The sequence below is a fragment of the Podarcis vaucheri genome (assembly GCF_965113315.1).
Source record: "Podarcis vaucheri genome assembly, chromosome: 13".
NCBI classification, from domain to species: Eukaryota; Metazoa; Chordata; class Lepidosauria; order Squamata; family Lacertidae; genus Podarcis; species Podarcis vaucheri.
In genome coordinates, this window is record NC_138751.1 from 53,675,186 (window position 1) to 53,693,691 (window position 18,506).

Here is an 18,506-nt window from a genome sequence, read left to right on the forward strand (position 1 = left end):
TGTCCCCTAGAGTGGATGCCTATGCCAGGAGAATACAATGTCCTTCTTCCTTCGCAGGGCCATGGTTTGGGAAAGGCGCCAGCCAAGCAGCAGCCCAGCGGCGCCATGGGGAAACCCAAAATGTGCAGGTATGCTGGGACCTTCTGTGTGAAGTGTTTCATGGTCACCTTGCCAGCTGGAGGAAGGAGGTCTGATCTAGATATTCCTATAGTTTTACGGGGAGGGTTTCTCTGTGGTCCACCTGCGCAGGACATGGGGGGTGATTCTCTCCCATGCCAACCCCATATCCCAAGGCTGGGCCGGAGCAGTTTTAGGATGGCACGACCAGTGTGCTCACACTGGGCACCGCGCTGCAGAGAGTGCCAAAACAATGCTGAAGAACAAAGGGGGGCGTGCCGAATCTTATGGTCGTACAGGGCTCTGTTGACATTTGAGAGCCCAAAGTTCGCCCTTGGTTGGGCAGAGTTCCAGATTAATACCTGTGGCAGTCAAAATATCGCTGGTCTCCTCGCAAATTATCTCCTGATACCTTTTTGATTTTACCAGCCAACAATATTAATTAACCAATTTTATTACGGAAAACAGTATTCATTTTAATCTGTTGTCATGGGACCCATAGGTCGGTTCCTGCTCTGCCCATTGGGCAATGTGGCTCTGGTTGGGAATGCTTCTGTGGAGATGAAACGCACCCCCCCCCCAATCATTCTTTCCTTCAGACAAAAGCTGACATGGTGTGTGGAACTGGACCAGGGGAAGAAGTGGCTCTCCTTGCCTTCTTAGCTCATATTTTTCTCTAATTTTTCCCATGAAAACGTCCTTCCTGAGATTCTAGCCAACATCAACCAGTAGTCTCAACTACCATAATGAACCTTAGAATAAACGAGATACATGTTATTATCTATAGATTTATCTTGAAATCCTCCAACCAATCAGACTAACTGAGCTTGTTTCTTCCTTAGGAAAGAGGCTGGCCAGAACAAGGGGGGAAAGGCTAAGTGGAAATGCCAGTTGAGTGCCCTATATGATAGAAATGCTTCCTTCCCGTGTCACCCCTTCCTCATGTGCCAGTCTGATGCTAGCAGGTTGGGAACCAGGCGCTTGCTGATTGCTCTGTTATTTTTGCAGGGAGGGAGCCTTCCCCCAAAGTATACCTTGTTCTGGCCAAATCCCTGGAGAGACGTGAGGACCCTCAGGTACTGGGGCAGAGGGAAGGAAAGGGTCTTCGAGGAGTCTGCCTGCCTCCTCCCCCTCAGCCGCCCTACAGCTGAGGGGGAGGCAGCGGGCAGACCGTTTGGGGCAGCATGGAGCCTATGGGCGCCCAAGCCACTGCGTCACTCCCAGGAGAGATGTGTGGCTCGGGCACACTGCAGGCCCCGCGGTGAGTGCTGCTGTTAACAACCATTCCACCTGTCCTTGGCCACACTGTCCTTGTGGCACTAAGCCCAGAGTAGGCATTCTGTGGGAATGTTGAGGAAAGCCAAAGAGGATATATTGATTAAATATTATCCCTCCTCATGCTAGTGAGCAAGTAGCAGAGCACATTCCGTTGCACACTGCTGGAAGCAAGTTGATGGATTCGTTAGAATCATTTAAGTTAAGCAATCCACTCTGGCTTGTCCAGATTGGATTGTTCCTGGTAAACTTCCCCTTTAAAAGGTAAAGGGACCCCTGACCATTAGGTCCAGTCATGGCCGACTCTGGGGTTGCTCATCTTGCTTTATTGGCCGAGGGAGCCGGCGTACAGCTTCCGGGTCATGTGGCCAGCATGACTAAGCCACTTCTGGCGAACCAGAGCAGCGCACGGAAACGCTGTTTACCTTCCTGCTTGAGTGGTACCTATTTATCTACTTGCACTGTGTGCTTTCAAACTGCTAGGTTGGCAGGAGCAGGGACCGAGCAACGGAAGCTCACCCCGTCACGGGGATTCGAACTGCCGACCTTCTGATCGGCAAGTCCTAGGCTCTGTGGTTTAACCCACAGCGCCACCCGCATCCCTTAATTTCCCCTTTAGTACCCTATTAAAAACAATAATGACACAACAGTCTTCTTTTAAAAGTAATGATAAAGTTTACTTACATTCAGTTCACAGTATTGTCCTGAAGGCAGGCTTTATCTCGTAGTTACAGTTACAGTTGTAGAGAAAAGAGGTCTGAGCTAGACCTCAGACTTTCTACCTTGTGGCTTCCATCCTCTGTAAGGACGAGCCATGTGCTGCTGGCTAGGAGCCAGAAGAGAGGAAGATGGCTGCATGGCTAGCCCTTTTATAGGGTCTGGCAGGATCAGGCCCATCTACCTGGTCACACACAGGGGGATGAGACTCCAGAGCAGGTATGACAGGAAGTCCTCCCTGTCTGGAGCCACATTCCCCTGTGAGTCCACTCTAGGCAACAGGAAATGTTGTATTTGACTGCTACAGTGAAGATACATCCCACACATTCATTTAGAACAGGTGTGCAATTTTCCCCTGGATACTAAGTGCTTATCCTGACTTCTGTTTGCACCATGCCTTCCAGGCACAGGTCTGCACTTTAAAGCGGGGTGGGGGGGTGGGGGGAGGCACTTCCCCAGGGAAAATCCATGTTTTACCGATGAATCAGATCAATTCACAGAATCCACAGAAAACTTGATTGTCATTTGCTCCAGTTCAGGGGGAAACAAAACAACAACAATACAGTGGTGCCCCGCAAGACGAATGCCTCGCAAGACGGAAAACCCGCTAGACGAAAGTGTTTTCCGTTTTGGAGGTGTGCTTCGCAAAACGAATTTCCTATGGGCTTGCTTCGCAAGATGAAAATGTCTTGAGAGTTCCTGCGGGGTTTTTTCCCTCCCCCCCCCTTTTCCCCAAGCCGCTAAGCCGCTTATCAGCTGATCCGCTAAGCCGCTTATCAGCTGATCCGCTAAGCTGCTAATCAGCTGATCCGCTAAGCCGCTAAGCCGCTTATCAGCTGATCCGCTAAGCCACTAATAGCGCTAAGCCACTAATGGGCTTGCTTCGCAAGATGAAAAAACCGCAAGACGAAGAGACTCGCGGAACGGATTCTTTTCGTCTTGCGAGGCACCACTGTACTCAGACATAGAGCTTTAAAGCATGCGTAGGCAAACTAAGGCCCGGGGGCTGGATCTGGCCCAATCGCCTTCTAAATCCGGCCCGCAGGTGGTCCAGGAATCAGTGTGTTTTTATGAGTAGAATGTGTCCTTTTATTTAAAATGCATCTCTGGGTTATTTGTGGGGCATAGGAATTTGTTCATTTCCCCCCCAAAATATAGTCCGGCCCCCCACAAGGTCTGAGGGACAGTGGACTGGCCCCCTGCTGAAAAAGTTTGCTGACCCCTGCAGTTTAAAGTATGGTCCTGTACCGAGAAATGTGGCCCAAAAGGAAGTCTGGATGAGCCCTTAAGACACGGATTTCCAAGTATATAATCATCTGGAGTGGAATTCATCCGTATTTGGGGAAGAAGAGGAGTTGCTGAACTTGCACAGGAATGGACATCTGCATCACTGTTGCTATTCCTCCTTCCTGAATCTAATATACCGTTTGGGGTTGTGTGCCAGAAATTACATGCTTGGTTTCTAAGGGCTAGTTCATATATATGCACATCACTTGCTTCACCCACAGTCCATACTTATGTGTGAAGCTCCTATATACGTACACACATACACGCACACACATGAACACACATGTAATCATAGGTGGTCATCAAGTGATGAAGGTCTGTTGAGTAAAAAGCAAATACAGTGGTACTTCAGGTTACATACACTTCAGGTTACATACGCTTCAGGTTACAGACTCCGCTAACACAGAAATAATGCTTCAGGTTAAGAACTTTGTTTCAGGATGTGAACAGAAATTGTGCTCCGGCGGTGCGGCGGCAGCAGGAGGCCCCATTAGCTAAAGTGGTGCTTCAGGTTAAGAACAGTTTCAGGTTAAGAACAGACCTCCGGAACAAATTAAGTACTTAACCCGAGGTACCACTGTATTGCCGTAATTTAGCTTTGAGTCATGCAGGCCTACAACATTCTCCCAGCTGCTTTAGCGCAGGTTGCTCTCCTGGCAGAATAAATCTTGAAAACATTCACATGCTCACCAAGGAATGTCCACCTCATAAGAAGCGTCACCTTGCATACTTTTCTGTCTCATAAACTTGAAGGTCAAATGAAACATTCATTGACAAATACAGAATATGAAACAGGCACAAATCCATGTGCTAACAACCCAGGAAAGGGAAACAGATGGGGCAGTGAGTCATGCGCCCTCCGTTTATGGATCTTTGGGGACTTTTAAGGCAAAGCCCTGTGCTGGTCACTGAAAGGGGAGTATTCATTTTCATTTAATTTAGATTTCCATTCATAGAGGGATAGCTGGGGAAGTAATTTGACTGGCAGCATATAATGGTAGAGTAAAGAGCTGCAATTTAAAAATGAAAATGCAGTGTTTAAGTCCTTAGTAACAATGAGGATGCTTTCTGGATTAAGCTAAAGCAATGGCGAACTTTTTCCATTTTGCCAGTATCCTTTTTACTGATTTTCTTCCATGGTAAAAATTATACATTCTAAATAAAATACAGAAGAAACAAAAGATTACCAAATAAACAAATATATAAACCCTTAAATTCCTAAAGAAGACTTGTATTATTTAAATATTTTTGTTAATTCACAATTACTTAATTTCTTCATATGACTTCCAACCTCCGCATTGAGGGGTCATCCTTTTTTTATTCTTATTATTATCACTGCTTCCATATTCCTTCTCTCCATTTCTTTCTTTATTCTATCTCATGTGTTATTTATCTAACTTGCAAATTGAGTTTAGTCAAAGCATGTCCAGGTTTTCACTTGTGGACAATGTTTAATTAAATATTCTTTATAAATTCCCCATTCTTTTTTTTTTTACCCTTCGAGTTGGCTGTCTCCTAATTGCCTCTGTCAATTTTGCTAATTCAAGATATTCAAACAATTTCTCCTGCCATTCCTCTTTCGATGGTATCATTTCACCTTTCCATTTTTTGGCGGCCAGTATTCTCGCTGCTGTTGCGGCGTATAAGAATATTCTTCTTTTTTCCTTAGGAATCTCTGGTCCCAAGATTCCCAAGAGCAAGAAGGCTTCTGGTTCTTTTGTGAAAGTTTGTTTAAACGTTTTTTAAAATTTCCTCATATATCATATCCCAATTTTTTTAAAAAAAATTTATAAGATATTTATTAAGATTTTCAAAGTATTACAAAAGAAAAAAGAAAAAAAAGAAAAAAAGACAACATAAAAAAATTCATTCTGAAACCTTTCTCTCTCAATCGGTGTTAAATTTTTCTCTAAAACCTTGGTTTTTAACTTATTCAGTTTAAATCCTGCCACCTGACCAAATTCTTGAATTAATTATAAAACCCTTTTAGTACTGGATTCTGGCTCCTGTAGCGTCAATACTAAATCATCTGCGAATGCTCTCAATTTGTACTGTTTAGCTCCAACCTGAATACCTTTAACCCGCTGGTCCCTTCTAATCATGTTCAGCAAAACCTCCAGGACCGATATAAAAAGCAATGGGGAAATTGGGCAACCTTGTCTTGTCCCTTTTTCTATCTTAAATTCTTCCGTCACCACATTATTTACAATTAGTTTAGCCTTTTGTTCTGAATAAATTGCACTTATACCGTTTTCAAAACCTTGGCCTACCCCCATCCCCTGTAGGTTCTTCTTCATAAAACTCCAAGAGATATTATCAAAAGCTTTCTCCGCGTCCACAAATATCAAAACTGCTTTAGTATTTATGTTCACTTCTAGTTTTTCCAGAATATCAATTATATTCCTCAAATTGTCAGACAAGTGTCTTCCCGGGAGAAAGCCCGCTTGGTCTTTATGAATTTCTTCCATCAACACTTTTTTCAATCTCTTGGCCAAAATGTCTGCAAAAATTTTGTAATCCACATTAAGTAATGATATGGGGCGGTAGTTCTTAAGCTGAGTCTTTTCAGTCTCTGTTTTCGGTATAAGTGTAATGTACGTCTCTTTCCAGGACTCTGGTGCCCTTTTCCCTTCCAATATTTCATTGCAGACTTCCTTTAAAGGCTGTATTAACCACTCTTTCAAGGATCTATAATATCTAGAAGTCAGCCCATCTGGTCCTGGAGATTTGCCCAATTGCATGTTTTGGATGGCACCTTCTACTTCCTGTTCAGTTATTTTATAATTCAACATTAATTTACTTTCTTGAGAGATTTTTTGTAATCCATTTGTCTTCAGAAATCAGTCTATGTCCATTTCTTTCTGTGGCCCTTTTGTGTATAGTTGTTTAAAATACCTCTGGAAACAGTTTCTAATCTCAGTTGGGTTGTGTATGTTCTTTCCTTCCACTTCTAAATTTGTGATAGTATTTAATTTTTTTTTTTTTATTTGCCAGGCCAGCAATTTCCCACATTTATTAGCTGATTCAAATGTTTTTTGTCTCATTTGTTTAATTTTCCATTCTATTTCCTGATTCATCATTTCCATATATTGTACTTGGTATAACTTTATTTCTCTCAAAATCTCCTGCGACTTTGGTTTTACTCTCAATTTCTTCTCACTTTCCTTTATTTTCTCCTTTATTTTATCCTTCTTCTCATTTTGAATTCTCTTCTTTATTGCATTCTGTTGTATCAAGAACCCTCTCATAACAGCTTTGCTTGCGTCCCAGATTACTCTTTTTTCAACATTAGTGTTCATATTTATCTCGAAATAGTCTCTCAAGGTTCTTTGGGCCTTCTTAGTCACTTCTTCATCTCTAAATAAGGTGTCATTCATCCTCCATCTGAAGGAGCCAGTTGGTGTTAGTTTCATCTCCATCTTCACAGCATTATGGTCGGAGCAGGTTTTTGGGCAGATTTCCACTTTTCTTGTCTTTGGTGCCATTCCTCTAGTTACCCATATTCTAGTCCATGTCATCTTGGCTTCAGAAAAGAAAGTTCCCTCTCTTCCCAAGGGATTCTTTGTTCTCCAAATATCGACTAAGTCCAAGTTGTCTGTCATCTCGAAAAATGTTTTCGGTAGTCTACCATCCTTGGTGACCCAATTTTTTTAAATTTTAATGCAGCCCCACCACATGTGAACTTCTTCCATTTTGATTTCTCTTCTGAGAAACCCCTGTACATGGATCACAGAGACTTTAATGCCAAAAAGGATCCCACTGGTTCTTTCTCACAGGCCTGGCTCCAGGTTTGGGTAGGCCCTGAGCAGGTTGCTTATCCTTCCAAATGTCCTGATTTTCCAGGGACAATCCCAGAATTACAAAAGCAATCCTGGCTTTTGATTGGATCCTGGAATGTCCCTATTTCCCCTGCCAGCACCACTGCCACCAAGCTCAAGGAGGAAGATGAGCCAACACTTGTCCGGAGTGATGGCAGTGATGGCAATGGTGTCTGTGCAAGAGCATCGCGTTACTTCTCCATAGTCTCTCCATGGCTGCCGCTGCTGGTCCCTAGAGCAGCTCCTGGTTGCCTTCCTCTGCACATGTTCCAGCTTGTCTTAAATTGTGGTGTCCAGAATTGGACACAGAATTCCAGGTGTGATCTGACCAAGGCAGAATAGAGTGGGACTATTACAGTGGTACCTTGGGTTAAGTACTTAATTCGTTCTGGAGGTCCGTTCTTTTTTATATATATAAATATTTTATTCAGTTTTCAGATACGAAGATTATAAACATGGACCGAAGCCAGAAACAAAGAAATAAGAAAAAGAAGAAAGAAATAAAAAAGAAAAACCAACCGTCCAACACATTTTTCAAATAACCAACTGGACTTCCTCACATATCCCCTACCCTGCATTCTTTATAATAAAATTATCAGCAAATTATTACCTTGTTTGGTACCTTATTTTGTACTTTTCAAATTTTTCATACTTTTCATCAATTACTTATATCCTAAATTAAACATAGTATTACCTTAAAATTTAACCTTTTCTTACTTAAAATATAATTTCCTAGTTCCCAACGTTAGTTGCTGAAGCTATAGTTTCCGAATCGTGAAAATTTTTAACATTCATATAACTTATATTGTTTTTGTAAATAGTCCTTAAATTTTTTCCAATCCTCCTCCATTGTCTCTTCTCCCAAGTCTCGGATTCTGCCAGTCATTTCAGCCAGTTCCATGTAGTCTATCAATTGCGTCTGCCACTCTTCCAGTGTGGGCAAATCTTGTGTCTTCCAATATTTTGCGATGAGAATTCTTGCTGCTGTGGTCGCATACATAAAAAAGGTTCTGTCCTTCTTTAACACTCTCTGGCCGACAATGCCCAAGAGGAAGGCCTCCGGTTTCTTGGTAAAGGTATATTTAAATACCTTTTTAAACTCATTATAGATCATTTCCCAGAAGGCCTTCACTTTTGGACATGTCTGGAGGTCCGTTCTTAACCTGAAACTGTTCTTAACCTGAAGCACCACTTTAGCTAATGGGGCCTCGTGCTGCTGCCGCACCGCCGGAGCATGATTTCTGTTCTCATCCTGAAGCAAAATTCTTAACCCGAGGTACTATTTCTGGGTTAGCGGAGTCTGTAACCTGAAGCGTCTGTAACCTGAAGCGTCTGTAACCCGAGGTACCACTGTACTTTCCTTGATCTGGACACTATACTCAGGGCCGTCTTAATCATATCCGGCACCGTGGTGCAAAGCTGCTTCCAGCGCGAGCCCCCATTTCCCATTTTTTTTAGGGAGGATGGCACTGCCGGTGGGGCTGGAGGAGGCGGGCAGTGGCTGGAGGGCGGCTCCTCTGGCAGGGAAGATATGGAGGCTGGACGCGGCACCTCCCATCTCAGCTGGCCACTTCATGCCGTGGTGGCCACAGCAGACAGAGGCTCCGGGTGTGGCGCTGCTTCGGCACGGCATGGCAGAGGCGGGCGAGGGTGGTGAGCTGATGCCAGGAGGCGCCGCATCCAGCCTCCGCCTCTTCCCTGGTGCCCTCCGGAACTTGGCCCTGGCGCCCCGCACCACTAGCCTCTATGGGTAAGACGCCCCTGACTATGCTGCTGCGGATGCAGCCTAGAATAGTGTTAGCTTCCTTCTTGCTGCTGCATCACACTGTTGACTCATGTTAAGCTTGCGGTCAACCAAGATGTTAAGCTTGCGGTCAAGGGAGATGGCCCTAAATTCATAATACAATCAGGATTTACGACCTGGAGAAAAATTGTATACTAAACCAGGTAACTGATGAATTCCAGAATCACTGGCACTCTGCTCCAATGGACACAAAACACTTGTTCCACTTTAGGGAGGGATAGACTTTCATACAGGCAACTCTCAACTTTCTGGGCATCCATCCTCCACTGTGAACATGTGCTTCCTGTACTCATTAAATTTATTTTTGAAAGCATCTTTGCATGGTCAGGCTACTCAAGTGTGTGTGTGTGTGTGTGTGTGTGTGTGTGTGTGTGTGTGTACGTCTACAGTGGGAGACCTAGCATATGTGCCTTTCATTTCATATCCACATGTATACAAGATTGGGATCTTGGCTTTTCCACCTTTGAATTTTCCTAGCTGACAATATAATATATCAATGTCATCCTGAGAGGGTAGCTTGACAACAAACAAAGTAGTGGTAAGCAAAATAGACATCAGATACTTTTGCATCCATTTCTATGTGTAAATGAAACCTCCAGACTAGCTTTGGCTCTTATTTACGCTGTTGTTGACTCGCAGAAGTGGCTCTTCCATGAGGTGGGAGCCTCCACGGTTGGATTTTTCAGCTGCAGCTCAGGCCGTGGAGAGGGAGGCTCAGTTGCCAAATGAGACACAGCCCCAGTGAAGTGGGAGCAGTTTATTTCAGTGAGGTTTGTGAAGGAAAACTGTGCAGGGGTTTTGTGGCGCTCCTTGTTACTTTATGGAAGAGCTGTGCCCTGTTAATTTTGGGGTATTACTAATACAGTGGTACCTCGGGTTACATACGCTTCAGGTTACATACGCTTCAGGTTACAGACTCCGCTAACCCAGAAATAGTGCTTCAGGTTAAGAACTTTGCTTCAGGATGAGGACAGAAATCGTGCTCCGGTGGCGCGGCAGCAGCAGGAGGCCCCATTAGCTAAAGTGGTGCTTCAGGTTAAGAACAGTTTCAGGTTAAGAACGGACCTCCGGAACGAATTAAGTACTTAACCCAAGATACCACTGTACGTATAAAGTTTGTTGCTGAATTTCACCTTTTGTGATTTCTGATTAGGTGAATCATTAAGGAATTTTGACCGAGGAAAGAAGAGTCTCTCTCTCTTTCTACACATACACACACACACACACACATTATGGTATTATGGATATTTAGGAGTCAACTAATTGAAAACACAGTTTGACAAGCATCATGATAAGAAAAGCCCTCTCTTCGTGACCCCATGGATCAGAGTACACCAGGCACTCCTGTCTTCCACTGCCTCCGGCAGTTTGGTCAAACTCACGTTGCTAGCTTCGAGAACACTGTCCAACCATCTCATCTTCTGTCGTCCTCTTCTCCTTGTGCCCTCAATCTTTCCCAACATCAGGGTCTTTTCCAGGGAGTCTTTTCTTCTCATGAGGTGGCCAAAGTATTGGAGCCTCAGCTACAGGATCTGTCCTTCCAGTGAGCACTCAAAACTGATTTCCTCCAGAATGGATAGGTTTGATCTTCATGGGACTCTCAAGAGTCTCCTCCAGCACCATAATTCAAAAGCATCAATTCTTCAGCCACCAGCTTTCTTTATGGTCCAGCTCTCACTTCCATACACCACTACTGGGAAAACTATAGCTTTAACTATAAGGACCTTTGTCGGCAAGGTGATGTCTCTGCTTTTTAAGATGCTGTCTAAGTTTGTCATTGCTTTTCTCCCAAGAAGCAGGCGTCTTTTAATTTCGTGACTGCTGTCCCCATCTGCAGTGATCATGGAACCCAAGAAAGTAAAATCTCTCACTGCCTCTATTTCTTTCCCTTCTATTTGCCAGGAGGTATTGGGACCAGTGGCCATGATCTTAGTTTTTTTTTATGCTGAGCTTCAGACCATATTTTGCACTCTTCTCTTTCACCCTCATTAAAAAGTTCTTTAATTCCTCCTCACTTTCTGCCATCAAGGTTGTGTCATCTGCATATTTGAGGTTGTTGATATTTCTTCCGGCAATCTTAATTGGGATTCATCCAGTCCAGCCTTTCGCATGATGAATTCTGCATATAAGTTAAATAAGCAGGGAGACAATATACAGCCTTGTCATACTCCTTTTCCAATTTTGAACCAATCAGTTTGTTCCATATCCAGTTCTAACTGTAGCTTCTTGTCCCACAAGTCAATGAAGCAGAAGTCAATGAAGCAGAAGTAGATGTTTTTCCGGAACTCTCTAGCTTTCTCCATAACCCAGCACATGTTTGCAATTTGGTCTCTGGTTCCTCTGCCTCTTCTAAATCCAGCTTGCACTTCTGGGAGTTCTCGGTCCATATACTGCTTGAGCCTTCCTTGTAGAATTTTAAGCATAACCTTGCTAGCGTGTGAAATGAGCGCAATTGTGTGGTAGTTGGAGCATTCTTTGGAACTGCCCTTCTTTGGGATTGGGATGTAGACTGACCTTCTCCAATCCTCTGGCCACTGCTGAGTTTTCCAAACTTGCTGGCACATTGAGTGTAGCACCTTGACAGCATCATCTTTTAAAATTTTAAATAGTTCAGCTGGGATATCATTACTTCCACTGGCCTTGTTATTAGCTGTGCTTTCTAAGGCCCTATTTTAGGCCAAATATGTTTTGGCTATGAGGCGATTCCACAGTTCAATCTTTACTAGGTTTTACTGAATCCAGGGGGACATTCTGACCACTATGCGTAAGATTGTCATTTATGATTACTACTGTGGGCCTATTTAGGCATTTCATAGGTTTACATTTAAAATTTGAGGTGTGGGTGTGCAAACCTGATGTTTTAAAATACATATATCTGTCATTATTATCAGATAATGGAGGCATACAATTTGGATAAGAAAATTGGCTTCCAGGTGGAAAAATCAAAACTAGAAACAGAACTGTTAGAACCCAAAACTAAGAATTTGTCAAGAATGTATAACTTGCTGTTGAAATGGAATACTCAGGATGAAACGGTGAAATCTGCTATGATTAAATGGGCACAATATGTTGGACATAATATTATGTTTGCTGACTGGGAACAGTTATGGACCACAGGTATGACGTTTATGGCATGTAATGCCCTAAGAGAGAATATTATGAAAATGATATACAGGTGGTACATGACCCCAGTCAAGCTTGCAAAAATCTATCATTTGCCCGAGAATAAATGTTGGAAATGTAAAGTAACTGAAGGTACATTCTTTCACCTTTGGTGGACGTGCCCAAGGATTAAGGCTTTCTGGGAAATGATATATAATGAACTGAAAAAGGTATCTAAATATACCTTCTTGAAGAAACCAGAGGCCTTTCTCCTAGGCATAGTCGGCCAATTGGTGTCAAAGAAGGACAGAACTTTTTTATGTACGCTACAACAGCAGCAAGAATACTTATTGCAAAGTATTGGAAGACACAAGATCTACCCACTCTGGAAGAATGGCAGATGAAGGTGATGGACTACATGGAACTGGCGGAAATGACTGGCAGAATCTGAGACTAGGGAGAAAAGTCGGTGGAAGAAGATTGGAAGAAATTTAAAGACTACTTACAGAAATATTGTAAAATTAATGAATGTTAGAATGATGTTGGATAGAAATTAAGTGGTTTCCAGCTGTAATGCTTTAAGGGAATATGAAAAAAGGGTTATAAATAGGTAAAAATTTAATGCTATTATTTTTAAGGTCAAAGATTAGGATAATTAAAGAGGGTAAGGATTGGCTGATCCAACAGATGGAAGTGGAATACAAAAAAGGGAGGTATGAGGAGGTCCGGGAAACAAGCAAAAGGAAAATAAGTAATGGAAAATCTGTGTGTTTTTTAACTATTTTTATTTTGTATTTTTGTTATTTTTTGTTATACTTTAAAAAAATCTTAATAAATATCTTATTAAAAAAATACAGATATCTGACAGTTACACTCATTAGAGAGCAAGGGGGCCAACCTGAATAAAATATTGTGGGGGGCAGGTATGCCCCGCCCTGTATAACCGATCACATGACACAGTGCACACACACCATTTGAATGGCCCATCAACTTCGTTAGGGCCCGGCCCCCTCAAATATTTTATTGTGGGGGCCAAAGCATCCCCAGCCCCTAGGTGGCTCCTACGCTAGAGAGACAGAATTGATGGTTGAGAAACCTTGATGAGAAACCAGGATCTCTTGCTGCATAGTTTTTTAAAAACAGAAAATGCCTGAAATAGCTAAATAAATATGCACCTTCGTAAACTTAGTTGCTAGCTTTGATCATTTATATATTAAATGAATATTGATGAAAATGTCTGGCTTTTCTGCATTGATCCAGATACAGTCCATATCGCTTGCTAAATGAAAACTTGAATATCCAAATGGATACTTCATGTGCGGTTCTTTAGCCTGAGGTAATGATCAAGCATGTGCCTGCACGGTCTTTATTTAAAAAGGCAAAATCCTACTGATCATCTGTTCAGGACAGGGGGGCCAACTTGCCCCCCACATTAACCTCCCAAGTTTGTTGCAGCCGCTGCCTGGCTCCTGGGCTGCCGGGCAGAGGCTGAGGCGCATGGAGGGTGCCTGGCAGTGGTGGGGGCGGTGCCCCCCTAAATATTGGGGGGATGCTGCCCCCTGTCCTGCCCCAAAATTTTGGGGGAGCTGAATCCCCCTCTACCCCCTATATCTGGCGCCACTGGTTGAAGAAGAGAGAAACTGGATTCCATCTCTGCTCCACTCCCTTTCCCCCTCCAACAGCTGTTTGGTGGGATTTCAGACTTTCCCCCCTTAAGGGCTGTGTCTAGCATGCATCGTAACAGGCTAGAAAGAGCAGTGATGGGGGGAAATATATTCAATCTGCATATATGGATAGACCTACAGTGGTGCCCCACAAGACGAACGCCTCGCAAGACGGAAAACCCGCTAGACGAAAGGGTTTTCCGTTTTGGAGGCGCTTCGCAAAACGAATTTCCCTATGGGCTTCCTTCGCAAGACGAAAGCCGATAGGGAAATCTCCGGGACAGCGGTCTTCCCCACTGTCCTCGGACCTCCTCCGAAGGCTGGCGGTGGGGCGGAAAGCCCTTCTCCCCGCGCCAGCCTTCAGATGGCTGTCCTGAAGGCTTGCGGTGGGAGGAGGGTTTTCCTTCCCACCGCCAACATTCAGAATGCTGTTCTGAATGTTGGCGGTAGGGAGGAAAAACCCTCCTCCCACCGCAAGCCCCGGGAACAGTGGAGAAGCGCTGCGCCCCTTCCCCTCTGTTCCCGTACCTGTCCTGAAGGCTTGCGGTGGGGAGAAAAGCCCTTCTCCTCACCGCCAGCCTGGCAAGCGGTTTCCATAGGAACGCATTAATTGATTTTCAATGCATTCCTATGGGAAACCGTGCTTCGCAAGACGAAAAACTCGCAAGAAGAAAAAACTTGCGGAACGAATTAATTTCGTCTTGCGAGGCACCACTGTACTGAATTTGCACTTCTTAAGACAATAGATAAATTTCCATGAGGTTCAGAGCAAAGGGCAGGGTCAGCAAAACAGGTCAGCAAAAAATGAGTCTTACTTGTTTCTTAAAACTAGCCACAGTAGGAACAACCCATGTTTCCCAAGGGTGGGGGTTTCAGAATCAGGAGGCCACTACCAAAAATTCCCTGCCCCATGTCACAGACCCTCCAAGTGTCCCTATTTTCCAGGGACAGTCCCAGATTTACGGACGCCGTCCCGGTTTCTGATTTGATCCTAGAATGTCCTTTTTTTCCTTAGGACATCCCTATTTTCATCAGAGAAATGTTGGGGGGCATGGAGTTATGTGCTCCCCTAGCCAAGGAGATATAACCTTTAGAAGACATCTAAAGGCAGCCCTGTATAGGGAAGTTTTTTTCTAATGTTTAATGTTTTATTATGTTTTTATATATGCTGGAAGCCACCCAGGGTGGCTGGGGCAACCCAGTCAGATGGGCAGGGTATAAATATTATTATTATTATTATTATTATTATTATTATTATTATTATTATTATTTTGTTTAGTCATTTAGTCATGTCCGACTCCTCGTGACCCCCTGGACCAGAGCACGCCAGGCACTCCTGTCTTCCACTGCCTCCCACAGTTTAGGACATCCCTATTTTTATTGGAGAAATATTGGAAGGTATGATGTCACCCTTGCCCTAGCATCTTGTAGAGATGGGATCATTAGAGCTTTTCCAGCTGACTTCAGGGCAGTAGACAGGAATACAGGGAGAGGCATTATTTTAGGAACCTGCAGCTCAGGAAGGGGCACCGACTTACCTCTCACATTGCGAGGACCCAGAGTCATGTGACGTCATTCATAATGTCACGTGCGCCCCCCCCCCCGCACATCCCACCACGCCCTCCGGTGCACGAATGCTCACCCAGCGGCGGGGTCTGAGGCACGGGGAGGGTGATATTCACCATCCACGCATCCCACCCCTGCCAGCTCCCGAACACTCACCCAGCGGCGGCAGGGAATAGTGGCCCCTCAATATTTGGGGGGGGCCTCAGCTCCCCCCAAGATGTTAAACAACAGCTAAATGGTCATTTAAATTTCCACTCCCCATGACCTAGATGATAAATTGCTAAACACTCAAGAATATATAACAGAGGGAAATATGGGCATCACAAACCATTACTTGCTTTGTGTCTTGGTGTAGAAACTGGCTATAAACAAACTTTGCTGAATGAAAGTTGAGTAGTTGGGATCAGTTCCCCACCAGCCTTAGGAGGAAGAATGAGTAACTCTGTCTGATTTCGGTGTGAGCTGTTCATCTCCAGGGTGAAGGAAATATGGATCACAAATTTCTGAACGCTTTAAAATAAACAAATGACGGTGAGGACTTCGCCTCAGCCAAATCACCTCACCCCTCACATTTCTCTCCAGGCCAAACTGGCCCAAGACCATTTGCCGCCTGAAGGAGAAAAAGAAATGGCGTCCCTGCTCATGTCACGGTTCCTGGTACGTGAGAATGGTCAAGTTATACTAGCACGTGATGTAGAAAATTTCACAATTGCCTCTCCTTGGGAGTAAAACTACTAACACTACCACCATTTATTATTGTTATTATTATTCAGACTAATTGCTGTCTTTTCATGGCACCCAAAATCAGCTGTTTGAGGCAGCTGCTTCACTCTGACCAGTGGCAGGACTGACCCTGTCTATCATCTATAAGTGCTATCATGTTTATCATCGCTGTCTTTTTCTAGAAAAAGAGGTGCCGGAACTCACCCTGAACACCTCCCTCGTTCTCTTAGAATGGCAATGATGCCCACCTGATAGGTGCTGGAACTGAGTCCTGGAGAGTTCTGGCTGAAAAAAAGCCCTGGTCATCAGTATTTTAGACTGTGCAATCTGAGCTGCACAAATCATAAATTGCTGGATTGACCGATGAGTTGAAATCTGCCCCCTCATGATGCTTGAACAGTTTTCTTCCTGCCTTCCTAGCTTAGGTCACTTCCAATATTGGAATTCCAGGCACGAATTCCAGGCATCCCAGGAAGGGCTCCCTCTCCTCAGCCGCGGCATTCAGTACCTCTGAGGGATAAACACAATGTTAAGCCAGTGCATTTTAGACATGCATCCTTGATCCAATTCCTCCCTCTGAATTCACTTCTTCATATTCAAAAAGTTATCTGAAAAACTGCTCTGTCTTCAAGTATAGCTGGAATGACAGAGGCTTGAAAAAAGAATCTGATAGTCCAGAGCATTAACATCTTTGAACCCTTGGCACTTCAGAAATCCAAAAGAGGCAAATCACATTAAAGCCTGCATTTTGGGTAGCGACAAAACCAAGCAAGAGCAAATTCCAACCAATCTCATTTTCAAGCAAAGCAGTTTCAGATAGTGATGAGGCTGAATACTGAATAGCTGTTGATGTGATATTCGTTCCAGCAGGAAAGCCCCTGGGCACTGAATTCTTTACTTCAAAATACACTATTTTGTTTGAGCAAATTGCTTAATGGAACTCTTTCTAAACAGAATTCTGTTACCCAAGCGCACTAAGGCAAAACGTTTGTATCAGGTTTGAAAGTTGAAAGCTTGTTGGATTCTAAAAAGATAATTTAATCATATGATCACCTACCTACTAGCGATGAAAGAGGATTACTAGAAGCCTACAATGCCTAGTTGATACTCTAGGCCAGTTTCCCCCAAAATGTTACCTGTGGGGCACGGTGCCACCTGCAGAGACATCCCACTGCACCCACAAGTCGCTGTCAATCCTTCACTCTTATTGGGGTACACTAACAGCAACCCCCACTAGGTTGAAAGGGATTTTTTCTTCTACATAACGTCAATTTTAGGGTTTGCATATTCCACCTTCAGAGCAGCAGTTTTGCCTGTATAATAGCTGTTTCGTGGCCCAAGAAAGAAGAAGAAACACACGCACAGAGAGAATTACATTTTAAAAAATACAAGCAAGGGTGAATAAGGGTCATTGTCACATCACTGTTATGTTAGGTTTGCCATATCTTGAAGCGCAAAAAAGAGGACAGCTTGAGCCACTGCCAACCCAAGCTGTGCATGCCTGCAGCCGCGCCAAAGCAGCCCAAGCCGCCGGTTCCGATGCCGGCACCCGAGCCACAAACCCCCAAATGAAAAGAAATAAATAAACCTAAAAACCCAGACATTTCCTTTAAAATGTTAAAATCCCCCCAGATGGGCATGCTGCCCCCCAAAAAAGAGGACATGTGTGGGATTTCCCGGACATTTGGCAACCCTGTGTTATGCAGCAGGCTAGATTTGATTACCTGAACAAAGGATGGTCAGATGGAAATGAGGTGTTTTGCTTACACTGTGCTACACTGAAGGGCTTTAGGAGTGATTTCTTAATGTCGCATCTTCAAATGACCCTTTTCAACATCAGTTTATTGGCAGAGGAGCCCTGCACATTTTTTTGCGGAACCTCAGAGCGTTGCAGAGTATTCTGGAACCTGTTCCATGGAAGGGCGCATTCTCAGGATAATAATGACCTCACGGTTTTCCTCTGCAGACTGTCCCTTAGAAAGAGGCCCTCACTTCCTTACTGCTGTGCTGGGTGTGGGAAGCACTTTGACATGCTTTCGAAATGCTAGGTTGGCAGGAGCTGGGACCGAGCAACAGGAGCTCACCCCGTCGCAGGGATTCGAAGCGCCGACCTTCTGTTTGGCAAGTCCTAGGCTCTGTGGTTTAGACCAGTGTTTTTCAACCACTGTTCCGCGGTACACTAGTGTGCCGCGAGATGTTGCCTGGTGTGCCGTGGGAAAAATTGAAAAATTCGAAAGATTAAAAAAAAATGTCAAATTTTCGCCCACTAGGCGGGCGCCGGACTGTGTCCACCCTATTTTCCATCCATCCTGGGTGGGGATCAGATCGGATGGGATCGGATGAGAGCGGACAGACGGTTCGCTCTCATCCGATTCCCCATAGAGAGCAGTGGGGCTCTGACATCTCCCTCTCCGCACACAGTGGTGGTGTGCC

The 18,506-nt window shown here is 44.2% G+C and overlaps 1 long non-coding RNA gene across 2 annotated transcripts; it reads right to left on the reverse strand.

Annotated features, from left to right (window-relative positions):
- Positions 1-585: 585 nt before the first annotated feature.
- LOC309516427 lies at positions 586-18,073 on the reverse strand. Of its 2 annotated transcripts, none has more exons than XR_014212909.1 (3): positions 17,798-18,073; positions 16,435-16,583; positions 586-869 (listed from the first exon to the last, which is right to left on the reverse strand). It is a non-coding gene; the product is annotated as an uncharacterized lncRNA (long non-coding RNA). The 2 variants fall into 2 exon arrangements; XR_014212910.1 differs by lacking the exon at positions 586-869 and adding an exon at positions 15,462-15,630 and having other exon boundaries at positions 15,679-16,583.
- Between the last annotated feature and the right edge of the window lie 433 nt (positions 18,074-18,506).